The sequence below is a fragment of the Kogia breviceps genome, chromosome 10, assembly GCF_026419965.1.
Source record: "Kogia breviceps isolate mKogBre1 chromosome 10, mKogBre1 haplotype 1, whole genome shotgun sequence".
In the NCBI taxonomy this organism is placed as follows: Eukaryota; Metazoa; Chordata; class Mammalia; order Artiodactyla; family Physeteridae; genus Kogia; species Kogia breviceps.
The window spans coordinates 74044222-74059279 of record NC_081319.1 but is presented as its reverse complement, the minus strand read 5'-3'; the positions used below and the strand labels follow the sequence as shown (position 1 = coordinate 74059279).

The following is a 15058-nucleotide window of genomic DNA, read 5'->3' as shown; positions in this document are numbered from 1 at the left end:
GATGGGGGGTGCTCAGGGGAGAGGGGGGAGATTTATGGCTTGGTCTCTGCCATCAATAAGCCATGGTCCCCCAGAGCCACCATGGCTGCTGCTTCCTTAGCCAAGCAAGGCCCAGGCCCAGTGCCTAGGGGCAGGTGGAGCGTGGGGCTGGGAGGTGGCGCCATGAATCTCTGACAGCCATGGGGCTCCCTGGCTCACAGACGGCCAGTGGAGGGAGCAGCCGGTAGATCGCAGCTGGGCTGCCGACCTTGAGTCTTAAGCGAAGTGAAGAATAAAAGGTCATATTTATTCCATCAGAGCCACGGGAGCCGTGAAATATTGGAGTGTGAATAAAGACGGTGATAAATCAGTCACCACCGTTGGGGACTTGGCTGATCTGTTTTCTGGCCCCATCACCCACTGGGCAAGCTGGGGCTCAGTGTGCTCAGAGAAGGAGAGAAAATAAGAGATGGGGACTCCAGGGAAGCCCAAACAGAACAGAGAATCACAGAGATTCGTAGGCTCCTGGAATGTAAGATGTCCTTCCCCTCAAATGTCACCGCTAAAGGAGGTTATCCCTGACCAGCCCACATGGAGCTGAGTCTGCGCTCCCCACGCCCAAACCCTTTCACCTTCTCTTAATCTGCTATGCTTTTTCTTTTTCCCATTGCACACTCCACTTTCTAACATAGTACATAATTTACCAATCGTGTTGATCATTTACTGTCCACCCTCCCCCCGCCCAGAATGTCTACTTCACAGGACAAGGACTTGTGTCCTGTGCTCACTGCTGTATCCCCTCTAGCAGCACTGGCACATAACAGGTGCTCCATAAAAATCGGATGAACAGATGAGTCTGGAAAGACTTTAGCAATGGTCTAATCCCAACCCCTTACCAGGGAAGAGCAGAGACTCAGATTGGGAATGGGACGTGCCCCAGTCATCCAGCCTATGGGGGGCTGCAGAGCTGGGAGAAGAATCTGGGCACCCGACTCCTGGGCTCAGGTGCTATCACACCCAACAAAGGATGTTCTTGTTAGTCACATGCTATAAACTGCCTATAGGACCTGGGAGCTATGCAGCCCAGGGTGGGGCAGGCTGGATTCTTGTTTGCTTCCTCCTTTGATAAAAAACAAACAACAACAACAAAACCCCGAACAGATAGTAAATTTTCTGATAACTAACTTCCTAACCCAGAGAGGGCCCCAAAATACGGGTTCCATGACTGGAAGAGGTCAGGGAATTTTTACGGGGTGGGGTGGGAGTGAAGCGAGAAGCGTTTAGTAAGCACCTGCACCCCTGTGTGACTGCCGGTGTGCTGGATCCCTCACATGGATCACTCCGTCAACCCCACCTCCCAAGCAGTAATGGAGTGTAATAACAACAGCTAACATGTATTAAGCTGTGTGCCGAGCACTGTTCTTGGTGCTTTTAGGTATTCATTCATTTAATCTGCCCAACAAATCTCTGAAGTGGACAGCTTCTCTTATTGCTCCCTCTTCTGGTCCAGGTTGCAGAGGGGGCAAAAGGCGGGTGAGCGGCCTGCCCCCTCTCCCACCCACACAGGCGGGTTGGAGGCTGAGCCCAGTGGGGGAGCTGTGTGTGTGTCCCACTGACTGGTGTGTATGTGTGTAGGTGTGTTGTGTGTGTGTGTGTGTGTGTGTGTGTGTCTACTGACGAGACTAGAAGCATCATTGGTGTGTGAGTAGATGAGAGGAGGGTGTTGGCTTGAGGCTGTGAGCCTCTGTGAGCATTTAAAGGAGGTGAGCATTTGAATGAGTCAGAGCCTGGAGAAAACACCCTCCAGGGGCCCACAAGGCTCCTTGTGGTCTGGCCCCGCTACCTCCCTGCCCCGTCTCCTGGACTCAGCCCCTCGCTCTCTCCCGCTGCTGCGGCCACCCTGGCCCCCGTTGCTCCTCAGACATGCTCCAGCCTTGAGGCCTCACCCCGGCTGGTCCGTCTGCCTGAAATGCCCTGGACCAGAAGAGGGAGGACCCCTCTTCTGGTCCAGCTTAGCGAGCCGGAAGTCGGACAGGCCTCTTAGTGGTGGAGTCCCGCCTCCAGGCATGCAGCTTGGAGCAACCCTCAGGGAGGTGCCTGTCAGTTTCTCAGTCACTCATTCATGCAGGGGTTCTGAGGGTCCCCCGGTATAAAAAATGATACCTCAACTTTGTGAGCACTTTACCAAGTGCATCCAAGGAGCTTGGTAGGTTTTCCCCACAATCTCCTGGTTCAAGATCCCTCAGCTAGCAGCTGTCAGGGCCAGGATTTGAACTTGATCTTCAGACACCTAATCCAAGTATCATCATGGCTGCTTTTTTTTTTTCAATAAATTCTGAGGTTTATTTAAGAAACAGCACAGAGAATCACTTATTGCCAAGTTACTAAAGGTAATACTGATTACTGCTATTTTTTTAAAAACTTTTTATTGGAGTATAGTTGATTTAAAATGTTGTGTTAGTTTCTACTGATGGCTGCTTTTTTTGCACAAATACAGCCTATGCACTGTACTCAGTACTGAATAAATATCACGGTATTTAAGTTTCACAAAGATGCCATAGGATCAATAGTATTAACCCATTTTGCAGGCAAGAAAACTGAGTGAGGCTCAGAGATATGAAGTGACTTACCTACACTGCACAGTCAGTAAGCTTTTTACACCATAGCACAAACTTACCTGGGGGGTGATAAAGTTGCCTTCTTCAAGGAGCTTCTGATCTGACAGAGGGAGGGGATTAGAACTGAGGGAAAAGGCAGGGCCCCAAAACCCATCCATGAGATGACTGAGGACTTCATTTCACCTTGAGTTTTTCTATCAAGGGTCATCACTGACGTCGCCATTGTCATTCAAACAAAACCTTGTGTTTGCTCTTCCCTGATTTATTGCCAGGAGTCATGCCAAATGTTTGACACACTTTATTACCTCATTTAATCCTGACACTATTCCTACAAAGTAGGTACTAGCATTCTCTGTGACTAAGACAGAGAGGGTTAGATAACCTGTCTCAGGTCACACAACTAGTCAGTCAGTGGCAGAGTGAGATCTGAACCCAGATCCAGCTGACAGCGCAGCGGATGCTGGGAACCACCGTGCTTTATCTTCTGCAACCTCTTTGCATGCATTTGGTGTTTGCCAAGTTCTGCTCTGGAGCTGCCTTGTTCTTCAACAACAGGACGGATGTAAAAGAGCAAGCAGATGGCCAGGGGGCCACTCTGCCCCACCCTGTGCCCTCCCCAGACCTGACTGGGCCAACCAAGCCTGGCAACAACAGAACCACAAGGTCCCTGACGGTGGTGACTGCACCTGGGTGTGCATCAGCCACACTGAAGTGACAAATGACACCAACAAACTCTCCTCTTCCTGCCCACCTGGCAGCGTTTGCTTTGTGATAGCATCTTTTTGGCCACTTTGTTGTTGTGCTAAAAATATACATAACAAAATTTACCATTTTTAAGTGTACAGTGCAGGGGCCATAAGTATATTCACATTTGTTTGCAGCCATCACCACCATCCATCTTCACAACTTTTTCATCATTGCAGACCGAAACTCTGTGCCTATCCGATACTAACTCCTCATTTCCTCCTCCCCCTGGCAAACACTCTTCTACTTTCAGTCTATGAATTTGACCACTCTGGTACCTCATATAAGGGGAAACACACACTATTTGTCCTTTGGCTCCCGGCTTATTTCATTTAGCATAATGTCCTCAAGATTCATCCAAGCTGTAACATGTGTCAGAATTTCATAAAAATATGGAATGCTTCATGAAGTTGCATGTCATCCTTGTGCAAGGACCATACTAATCTCTTCTACGTCATTAAAATTTGAGTATATGTGCAGCTGAAGTGAGCACCATCATAGCAGTTTTAAGGAGTTGGTGCCACAGGTGACTTTGCCCCCTGCGTGGTGCCCCTGGGAAATGGATCTGCTAACTGGGCAGAGCTGTCTGATCAGGTACATCACTGGGTGGCACTGATTTGGCATCTGCAGGTGGTTCTAGTGCATTTGGAGGCGGCTGGTGGGGAATCTTCATTTTGCTCACTCCTGTGTTTACAATGAGGTATAATTGGTCTGACACCTTCTGCATTTCTTCTGTAAGTGATGAATTGTTATTGAGCAAGCTTTTCTCAGCTCCTTGAGGAGATAAATGGCAAGATGGTGGTGGCCGTCGTTGTCCTCACGGGAGTACTGAATGGCCCTGGGAAGGGAGAGGAGAGGGCAGTCATGTTTTCCCCAGCACACTTAATGTCTCACATTCAGCACAGGAGGTTGGGACCGCTAGTCCCATTTCATACATGAGCAAATTGGGTTCAGAGAGGAAAAACTGACCCCAGCCACACCGTTGGTCAGGGGCAGAACCAGCCTTAGGAGAGAGATTTCTGCCAGATCCCAAAGCCCACAATTTTTTTTTTTTTTTTCCTGTGATGTGCCCACCCAATCCTTGGGGGTTGGGAGCTAAGGACAATTAGATGCAGGGAAAAGTTCCACATCCATAGAAACTTGGATGAGGAGAAACAGAGAGAGAGATAAAGATATACAGAGAGAAAAAAAGGCCTGATGTGGGGAGGGGACCTCGCCTGGGTTGGCTCAGCCTACGATGGTAGAAACGTTGCTTTAGGGGACAGAATGGGAGCAACGTGGCTTAATTGCAGCCCTGGGGAAATCACAGGGCGTTTCCAGGTGTGAGCCACCGCAGCAATGCAGCTTCCAGAAAGTCCCGTGTTGTCTTGGGTGGGGGGGGCCTCAGTAGAAGCAGGATGTCTGGTTGGTGGAACGTGACTCTGTTCTCTGGTTCAGACCCCGCCCACCGCCCCCATACACACAGAGGAGGGCCAAAGACAGATTGGCCTGTGATCAGTGAGGATCCGCTGCGAGGCAAGCTGGAAAGCGTGTCCCGAAAAGATGGTGGGAAGGCATGGAAATGTTCACTCTGGAGAAGTGGAAACTTAAGGGGGGCGGTGAGGGAGCTGGTGCACAATTTGGGAAGCGCTGAAATGCGTTCAAGAAAGAAACACCTTGTCCCGGATGTCTCTGTGGGGTGGAGTTGGGGCCGGTGGGACCAAGCAGCAGCTGTCAGACCATAGCAACATGATCAGGGATTCTGAGCAGCTCAGAGATGCGCAAAGCTGGGGGATGGTGGGGGGGCTGCCTGGCGTGTCCCTGGAAGTGTGTGATTGGAGTGCTGACAGCCAGGGGGTTGATGGGCCCCCTCAACCCAGCTTTCCTGTGGTTTGTAAGTGGAGATGGCACAGGGAGAAATAGAAAGAGCCGGCATCATCTTGGTGGGTCAGCCAGAGAAGTGCTAGGCTGAAGGGCAGGCTGGGGCCAGCAGAAGAGACAGACCGCCAGAGCTCAGCTGGCTGGCCCCTGAGCTGGGCTGTGTACCTGCCTCACTGGCCCGTATTTAATCTAACCTCATGCTGCAGGATTCATCTCTATCCTTGTTGGGGCCAGATGACTCCCTCAGTCAGAATCACTACATATGCTAAGCTCGCGACAGACCAGGCACGGTTTAAATTACGGGCACTGACTCATTTCGTCCTCGGAGCAACTCTGTGAGGGAGGCCCTATCATCTGTCCCCCTTTACAGAAAGGTTAAGTGGCTTGCCCAAGGTCACACAGCCAGTAAGCGATGGCACTGGGCTATGAACCCTGGTGGTCCAGTCCCAGGCTCACACTCTCACTCCCGGCTTTATCCCCTTGATGAAGGAGCACCATGGAATAGGATGGAACTTGCTCCCTTATACTTGTTGTCCCAGCCAAACATGGGGACTAGCGATTTCCCAAACCCTTGCCAGGCAACTTGATCTGTCACATTTCCCGAGTCAGGGAGCAAAGGCAGGGCCTCCCCAGGTCAGATCCTCACCTGTCACCAGGTAAGCCCTTACTCTGGGGAGATGAGTGAAGAGGCAGCCTGCTGGGGCTTAGCTCACTTTGGTTGAACTTACAGTAATCCCTTCATTCACTCAGCCAGGGCTGGGCTAACACTGTCACCACATTTCTTCTGTAAAAGACTTTTGGAGCCTCACGCAGGGGGGAACATGTCCTGCTGCTGTGAATGTTGAAGCCACGATGTCGCCTATCAGCCCAGCCAGGATCCAGGTGCTGTTTACATCTCCCAGGGTCTAGCTTGCATGAGATTTGCCAGCCACAAACCCTCAAGGCCTGGATTTCCACTATCAGGGATACATTACTTTTAGTTCAGCATCACCCATCCTTTATATAACAAACCCTCCAGTGGAGTTTACTGTGTGCCAGACACCGACCTGGGTTCCTTATGAGTCATGACTCATTCAAACCTCATAATAACCCTATAGAGCAGAGATTATAAATGCCCCATTTTTTCCAGAAATAGGATATTTCTAGGAAACTAAGGCACAGACAGGTAAAGGAATGGCCCACAGTAAGTGATTACTGCTAGGAGGAGGCAGAACCAGCGTTTGACCCCAGCAGTCTAGCTCGAGACTCTGTGCTCCTCACCAGTGCCCTCTGCCACCTCTTTCTAATGGTCACTGTTCCTGACAGGGGTGACATTCATCATGGTGATTGGATTTATCGGGGAGTTTTCTTAATAGAGACTTACACAACAGAAGTACAAGGGTAACTAGCAGATGGGAAGTGGAAAAGCAGGAACAGGGTATAGCAACGGAGGACCAGAGGGGCCCAAAGCCTCAGTTTGGCCCAGGGCTGGCCCAGCCCGTGGACCATGGGTAAAGGGAGGTGGTACTGCCACAGGACAGAGTCTTGGGAAGGGGCTGGACCACAGGCTGAGTGGGAGGTGGAGAGTCAGAGCACTCTTGAGGGGCAGACGAGCTTGAGTCAGGCCTGGGGGAGCCCCAGAGAGACCCCACTGAACTTGGCGGCCCCAGGAGTTGAGGGAAGCTGGAAGAACCAAAAAGAAGGGATGAAGCTGTCCAGCATCATGGAGAGAACGCCTAGGGAGACAGAGAGCGCAGAGGCCCGGACTGAAGCCTTCTAGCCCAATTGTCCTGGTGCGGGAGCTGTCCCGGAGCTGGACAAGCCTCCCTGGCCTGGCCCATCTGTTTGGGGCACCAGGACTCACACAGGAAATGGCAGGATTCCTACCACCCGCCAGAGGGTATAACAAGAGCTCCAGCCAGTAGAACTCTGAGATGGTGGGCTGCCCCCCGGCTGTGCTGTCCAGTGTGGCAGGCGCTGGCCTCATGTGACTACTGAGCCCTTGAAGTGTGCCTAACGTGACTGAGGAACTGAGTTTTTAATTTCATTTAAATTTAATTAGTTTGAAGTTCAACTTAAAAGGCCACGTACGGCTACTGTATTGGACAGTGCCAGTACAGAACATTCATTTCGTTCACCTGCCCTACAGAATGTTTTTGAGGGCCTACTATGTGCCGAGTGTTGTTCTAGAGGCTGGGGAAGCATCAGGGAACAAAGCAGACAAAAAAGCCTGCTCTTAGTAGTGGAAGGAGAGAGAGAGAGAATTAACAGGAGGCCTAGTAAATAAGCAAATGCTAGTGTCTGTCAGGTAATAAAAGTGTAAGGGGCTGGGGTGTCAAGGTAAAGATGGGGGAAGCCCTCAATGTTAAATGGGACGGTCAGAGGAGGTGACATTGGAGCAGAATTGAAAGAGGTGAGGCAGAGAGCATATGGACATCTGGAGAAAGAGCATCCAGGCAAGGGCAACAGGCAGTGCAAAGGCCCTGTGGCAGGAGCACCCTCGGCAACACCCTGAGAAACAGCAGGGAGGCCAGGTGACTGGTGCAGAGTGAGCAGGGTAAGTAGGAGGAGAGGAACTTGGAGGGGTGAGAGGCAGGTCACAAGGGGTCTGGGGGCCACGTCAGGACTTTGACTACATGAGACAGGCCTCACTGGGGGCATCGAACAGAGGAAGGACTTGGTCTGATCTGGGTTTTAACAGGATCCCTCTGGCTGCTTGTAGAGGAGAAGGGCGGGGAGGGGAGCAAGAGAGTTCATCCAGAGGCCAGTGCAACCAAGAGTTTTGATCTCCACACTGCCTGCTGTTCTGAGGGCTGTGGGAATGGATATTGGGGTTCTCTGCCTCAGAATCTCAGTCATGTTGAATGTGCCTCCTTTACTTGCTGATGGGGCAACGTCATTGCCAATAAGACAGAGTGTCTCAGGGCACCCAGGGGAGCCCCATGTTCTCAGGAGGGGCACAGGAAGTAGGGCAGCGACAGAGCCTGGCCCCCAGCCCCTGGCCTGTCTCAGAAGTTAATGAGAGGCTCCTGATTCTTGGAGCCCTCACTGAGTCACGCCAACTCTATGGTAATCCTGCTCCAAAGAGCAGCCATGGGCCTTCCCCTGTTATCCCTCAGGGCCATGCATTCAGGAAAGGCCAGCATCTGGCACCCAAACCAGAAGCGGGGATTCTACCACTTGTACTGGTATTTCCAGTACTTGTCTCTAACGGCTCTCTGATCCTGAGACTAGGAACAACAACTATGAAACAGATTCTTCCAGCTCCATAGCACTCCGTCCCACTGAGTTTGAACACAGCCTCAGAATCCTTCTCAAAACTGGCACCCAGCAAATCCTCCGTGTTGGCACACAAGACACAATGTGTTTGCAAGGCCTCTAGAACCTGGCTCCTGGCTACTACCTTGGTGACTTCATCTCCTACCACCCTCCCTTTCCCTCACTCTGTTTCTGTCATACCGGCCTCCTCGTGGCTACTGCCTCAGAGCAGTAGCAGCTGAGGCAGCTCCCTCTGTGGGAAAACTGCCCACAGACATCCACATAGCTCCCTCACTTCCTTCAGACCTCCCATGAGCATTCAGAAGTAGCAAAACAACACTCATGGGGCTCTCATCTCTACCCCTAATTAGCTATAGGGGGTAATTCAGTTAATACCTGTCTCTAAAATGGGGAGCAGAATTCCAAAGGGTACTTTCCAAGGTTATCAAGAGCATTTATTGAAATAATGTGACAGTGCTGGCTTCAAATCTTGGCTAGGCACAAACATTCTCTCTATGAGACCTTGGGCAAATCACTCAACTTCTCTGAGCCTTGATTTCTTCTTCTGTAAAATGGGGATAATAATAGTACCTCCCTCATAGAGTGGCTGTGAGGATGAAATTAGTTAATACAGGTAGAGTACTCAGAACACTGCTTGACATATAGTGTGTTCAATAAATGTTAACCGCCTTTGTAGTAATATATGTTTCTGGTTTGGGTTTTTAATTACTGTCAAATAGTTACCCTGGGCTTCCCTGGTGGCGCAGTGGTTGAGAGTCCGCCTGCCGATGCAGGGGACACGGGTTCGTGGCCCGGTCCGGGAGGATCCCACATGCCGTGGAGCGGCTGGGCCCGTGAGCCATGGCCGCTGAGCCTGCGTGTCTGGAGCCTGTGCTCTGCAACGGGAGAGGCCACAACAGTGAGAGGCCCGCGTACCGCAAAAAAAAAAAAAAAAAAAAAATAGTTACCCTGACTCTAAGACTTGCTTCCTGCTATGATCTGATTCTGCTCAATTCAGTTCACGGTAATACAGTGTAGGGAAGACCATGCTTGGTGCCCTGGCAGCCCTGACTAACAACGCTGGCTCAGCCGCCTTCCAGCTGTGTGACGTTGAGCAGGTGACCAATCGGCCTGAGCCTCAGTTTCTTCATCTGTAGTGTGGGGATAATTATTCCTACCTCATAGAGTCAGTGTGCAGAATCAGAGACCCAGCCTGTCAAGTGCCGGGCTTACAGTATGTACTCAATGAATCGTATGCCAGATAGAACCAGCCACGTCTCCTCTGCTCCCTTGCAGTTGTGCAGGAAAGCAAACAGGCCCCTTTGGGGCTGGCAGGTAGAGGGAGAGTCTGGGGAGCCAGGCTGCTTGCCTTGGTTTAATGAGTCCCTTTCATGTGCCCTGAGATGTCATGGCCGGCCAGAGAGGTTGGCAGGCTGGTGATTCTGTGAAGAGCCAGTAATGAGGGTGCAGAGCCAGGGAAGTGGAGTGAAGGCAGCTTGACATGGTGTCTCCAAATTAGTGCTGGGGCTCAGCAGGCAGCCGGTGCATCATCGATGGGGGGGGGGGAGGAGAGGAGAGCACCTAAAAGTGGTGATGCTGGGAGCTGAGGGGGATGGAGGCTGGAGGTAAAAGAGGTGGCATTTGCTGACAATTCCAGGAAGGCAAGAATCGCAGTTCTTGTGTAGACACCAGCACCGACTTCTTCCTCTTACACAAAGACACACGCACCTCTTTAGTCACCCCCACACACACTCACGCCCTCTTTTTCTCTGTCACACCTACACATAACAGACTCCTCAAGTTCACCTCATCCTATCTGCAGGGGCCTGGATTAGCCAGGAAAGGCCAACTACTACAGCAAATGGATGCAAATGCATAAAGGCTCAAACACGGCAGGATTTGATTTCTTGCTCTCCTAAGAGTCCAGGGCGGTTTACCGGCTTAATCAGGAGGCCTTCCTCACATGGAGACTCAGGCACCCGGTCTCCAGCATCCCTCGGGTGGGCCCTGTTGCCATCTGCCTGGCCAAGGCTGGTCACTGCACCCAGGGTCCAGCCAGCAGAGGGGAAGGAGACTCGGGCAAGTACTCCCGCTCTTTTTTTGTTTTGTTTTCTAACATCTTTATCGGAGTATAATTGCTTTACAATGGTGTGTTAGTTTCTGCTTTATAACAAAGTGAATCAGCTATACATATACATATGTCCCCATATTACCTCCCTCTTGCATCTGCCTCCCACCCTCCCTATCCCATCCCTCTAGGTGGTCACAAACCACGGAGCTGATCTCCCTGTGCTATGCAGCTGCTTCCCTCTAGCTATCTATTTTACTTTTGGTAGTGTAGATATGTCCATGCCACTCTCACTTTGTCACAGCTTACCCTTCCCCCTCCCCATATCCTCAAGTCCATTCTCTAGTAGGTCTGTGTCTTTATTCCAGTATTACCCCTAGGTTCTTCATGACCTTTTTTTTTTTCCCTTAGATTCCATATATATGTGTTAGCATACAGTATTTGTTTTTCTCCTTCTGACTTACTTCACTCTGTATGACAGACTCTAGGTCCATCCACCTCACTCCAAATAACTCAATTTCTTTTCTTTTTATGGCTGAGTAATATTCCATTGTATATATGTGCCACATCTTCTTTATCCATTCATCTGTCAATGGACACTTAGGTTGCTTCCATGTCCTGGCTATTGTAAACAGAGCTGCAATGAACATTGTGGTCCATGACTCTTTTTGAATGATGGTTTTCTCAGGGTATATGCCCAGTAGTGGGATTGCTGGGTCGTATGGTAGTTCTATTTGTAGTTTTTTAAGGAACCTCCATACTGTTCTCCATAGTGGCTGTATCAATTTACATTCCCACCAGCAGTGCAAGAGGGTTCCCTTTCCTCCACACCCTCTCCAGCATTTATTGTTTTCAGATTTTTTGATGATGGACATTCTGACCGGTGTGAGATGATATCTCATTGTAGTTTTGATTTGCATTTCTCTAATGATTAATGATGTTGAACATTCTTTCATGTGTTTGTTGGCAATCTGTATATCTTCTTTGGAGAAATGTCTATTTAGGTCTTCTGCCCATTTTTGGATTGGGTTGTTTGTTGTTTTGTTATTGAGCTGCATGAGCTGCTTGTAAATTTTGGAGATGCAGAGGTGCACACACTGCTGCCACCATATTCCATTGGCCAGAACTCACCACCTGGATGCCACTAAGTGCACATTTGGCTGGGGAATGCGGTCTGGACTGAGCCCACGAAAGGGGGACAGTAGACTTCGGTGGTCAGCTCATAGGCTTTGCCCTGAGGCCCAGGTGGAGACTCTAAGAACCTCTCCCATCTCCGTTCCCAGATGCCCCAAATAGTAGCTTTAATGGCAGCAGTTAGGAAAGAGCAAACCTAGTCTGCAAGTGTCTCTGGGAGAGGTTACATGGGATGTCCCCTCAGAAGTTTTAGGGGACATGTGGAGCCTCTGGGGGGCTGGGTGGAAGAGGAACAGAGCAGTGACCAACATTGTCTGGAACTAGAACCATTGTGTACTATATATAAGTGAACACCTATACACACACACACACACACACACACACACACACACACATGCTCACAAATACACATGCAGCCGGCTCTCAAATGATAGACACGCAGACATGCCCCCCACACATCGTTTCACACACATGCACGCACATTCATCTGCACTCATACACCCCAACACATATCTACATGCAAGTCCATAAAGATTGTCAGGGGTGTGCTTCAAAGATGTAGAAAACGCCTCTCCCGAGAGATCCTCAGGACCAGGCAGTGTCTAAGGGTCACCAGCTATCATTTTTAACTAAGAATCCCTGACATTTGTACAGGCCTTAATATTTAACAAAGCAGTCTTTCATTCACTGCTCAACTATAGGGTAAATATTTACTCAGCAGTGACGCAAGGCCAGATATGATGACTGGCAACAGAGATGCAAAGGTGAAGACATAGCCCATGTCCTCTGGGGAGACACAGGCATCCACTGAGAAGGGCTCTAGCAGAGGAAGGCAGGGGGGCTGTGGGAGCAGAGAGCAGAGGTTGGGTCAGAGGTGACATTGAGTCAGGCCTCAAAGGATGAGGTCACCAGGTGGAGAAAGATAAGTGGTTTCTAGGAAGAGGGGCTGCTCTACGCAAAGGCATAAGGTGGTAGATTTGGGGAGTGATGAGTGATTCCGAGAAGGTGGCAAAGTGCTTCCTCCAGCTGGGGTTCTACTAGATAAGATGTGCTACTGCTGACATCAAGTAATGATAGTTTTTTCCCAAAGTGCAAGGAAAAAATAAGTTTTTCCTTCTTGTCGTGTAAATTATGTCCTTGTGTCACCTAGGATTCAGTAAGGAGAAAAAAAAAACAAAGAACACTCTAGATAGAAGAGGGAATTCAGTACTGGGGTTGGGTTACAGGTGATGGGATTGTTGAGGGTTCAGCATCACAGAGATTAGCTACAGCAGGAAGCCACTGCCACCACCCACGCCACCCAAGGATGGAGGTAATGGAGGAGATGGTTTGATCGGAGCCTAAGATCCAGGTCTCTCTGGCAGGAGGTAGAGCCTCTGGAGCTGGGATCACAGAGGAGGCTCAGGAGCTGAGAGGGAGACACCACTTAAAGCAGAAAAAGGAAGAAATACCTGGCTTCTCCCCTCCTCCCACCCTCCAGTCTTTCCCTGGGGCCTCCAGTGGCCAGCTCTACCCAGGAGACAAAGGAGCCTGGGAACAGGCAAGGGAGCCTGGGAAATGTAGTTCCTCGTCCATGGGTGGGCAGGTGACAGGGAAGACAGACCTGAGAGCCAATAGCAGAATAACCAGTATGCTCCCGTGTGATTTCTTCTTAAACCTGTGCTGTCAGCTGTAGAAATCAGCTGTAGATTTGTTTGCTAGTGTTAAACTGTTAGTAGTAGTAATAGTGGGGTCTGCTTCCCAGGATAAGATGGCCAAACACTGAGATGATTTCTGGGCTCGGAGTCCATCTCCTGTGTCCTGGGATTGTGGTGAAGTTTAAATGCAATATTGAATGTGGAAACCCTTGTCACATACCAAGTGTTCAGTAAAGCAGCCAGCCCGTCCCCTCATTCATGGATGTGCTCTTCCATCGCTCACGACCCGGAGAGGTGGCGGAACAAGGTGGGTCAGAGTGGACAGGAGCCGGACTGCCTGGGATTGAACGCCAGCTCTACCATGTTACATCTGCTTAATACCTCTGCAGAACAAGGGTCACGTCAGTGGCTGCTTCAGAGAGTTGCTGTAGGGCTAAGTGAGTTGATGGAAATAGGACACCAAAAACAGAGCCTGGCACACACTTGCCATTAAGTGTTTGCTCTACTATTGTCACCGTTCTGGGTGTGCACAGCTCCTGCCCCTCCAACTCACATCACTTTCCTGAGGGGGGAGGAAGTGGGCCCGTGTAGCCCTGGGCTCTGCACAGCAGTTGGCCCAGCAGAACTGAGGTCCTGCTGGTGGAGGAGCGAGAGCCTCACTGGGCTCTGAATACTGCTCCAGGGGAGGGGATGGCTGACCGGCGACAGGCCCGGGGCAGGGGGTGCAGTTTTCACTAAGATGAGGAAAAACGTCCGAGTTTGTGGAAAGGCATAAGACCAGACTGTGGATCTAGAAGCTAGTGTTAAAGCCCCAACTGCCTCATCTTGGCAGTCCCAGCTGTGTGACCTGAGGCAAATCACTTAGCCTCTCTGAGCCTTGGCCATTCCTCCTCTGTGACATGAGGACACAGCATTACCATGATGCCCAGGTGAGAGAGATAGACCTAAAGGGCTGGCTTGCAGGGCGCATGCTGGATCTGGGCCCCGACCTCCTCCACCCGCCTCTTCTGCCTTATGCACTGTAGCTATGGGTAGGGGATGGGCACAGGGGCAGAGGACTCAATTTCTTCCATGTGGCTTCCCCAGCAGCTGTGCGGGCCAAGAGTGAGGAGGGAGGCAGCAGCCTCCAGTGCTGCCCACTGACGGGTTGTCGATACCTGCCTGTCAGTCCCAGCCTCTGTGCGCGGTTCCCAGGTGGAAGTGTTCAGGCTCCAGTATTTCATATTTGAGATCTCAATTAAGCTGCCTGGCTCTGGGTGTGAGGGGTTGACAGGCATGGATGGCGCCCTGGATTAGTAGGGGACAGGAAAACGGAGGGCTCTTTGAGAGTGGAGGGAGATGGGAAAGGCTGCAGAGAGAGATGTGGCACCTTCAGTCCGAGGTATTTCTGCAGGAGTGTTTATGGGGTGAGACAGGTATCATTTCTAGGGACCCCCACCAGAAGGCATGATACTTGCACAAAGACCTTAGAGATGACAGTTTGCATCCATGCTTCCTGAAGGTCCAGGCAGAAGGGGCCCAGGCTATGGTGGACGGGCCCCAGTGAGGGGAGACTGCTGCCCCCTCAGACCCTCCCTTAAGGTGAGAGACCAGTCAAGGCTTCCCCAACCAGTGATACCCTTTCCCAGGTGTCTTTGGATGTGCCTGGCCTGCTACGGCAGTGATGGAGGACCCGTCCCCTCCCTCTGAGAAACCGTTGCCCACCATTCTTCAACATTGCACCATGCCCTTCCCCTCCGAGCAACACCCCCCCTTTCCACCTCCAGTTTTCTTCTGCTTAG

The 15058-nt window shown here is 50.8% G+C and overlaps 1 protein-coding gene and 1 non-coding gene across 5 annotated transcripts in view; one reads left to right on the top strand and one right to left on the bottom strand.

Moving 5' to 3' along the window:
* LRFN2 (leucine rich repeat and fibronectin type III domain containing 2) overlaps nucleotides 1-15058 on the top strand; it is a 230090-nt gene that overhangs the window by 167098 nt on the left and 47934 nt on the right. The gene's annotated exons all lie outside the window — the stretch shown is intronic.
* On the bottom strand, nucleotides 3728-3834 carry LOC131764759 (U6 spliceosomal RNA). Its single transcript, XR_009337957.1, has one exon. It is a non-coding gene; the product is annotated as a U6 spliceosomal RNA (small nuclear RNA).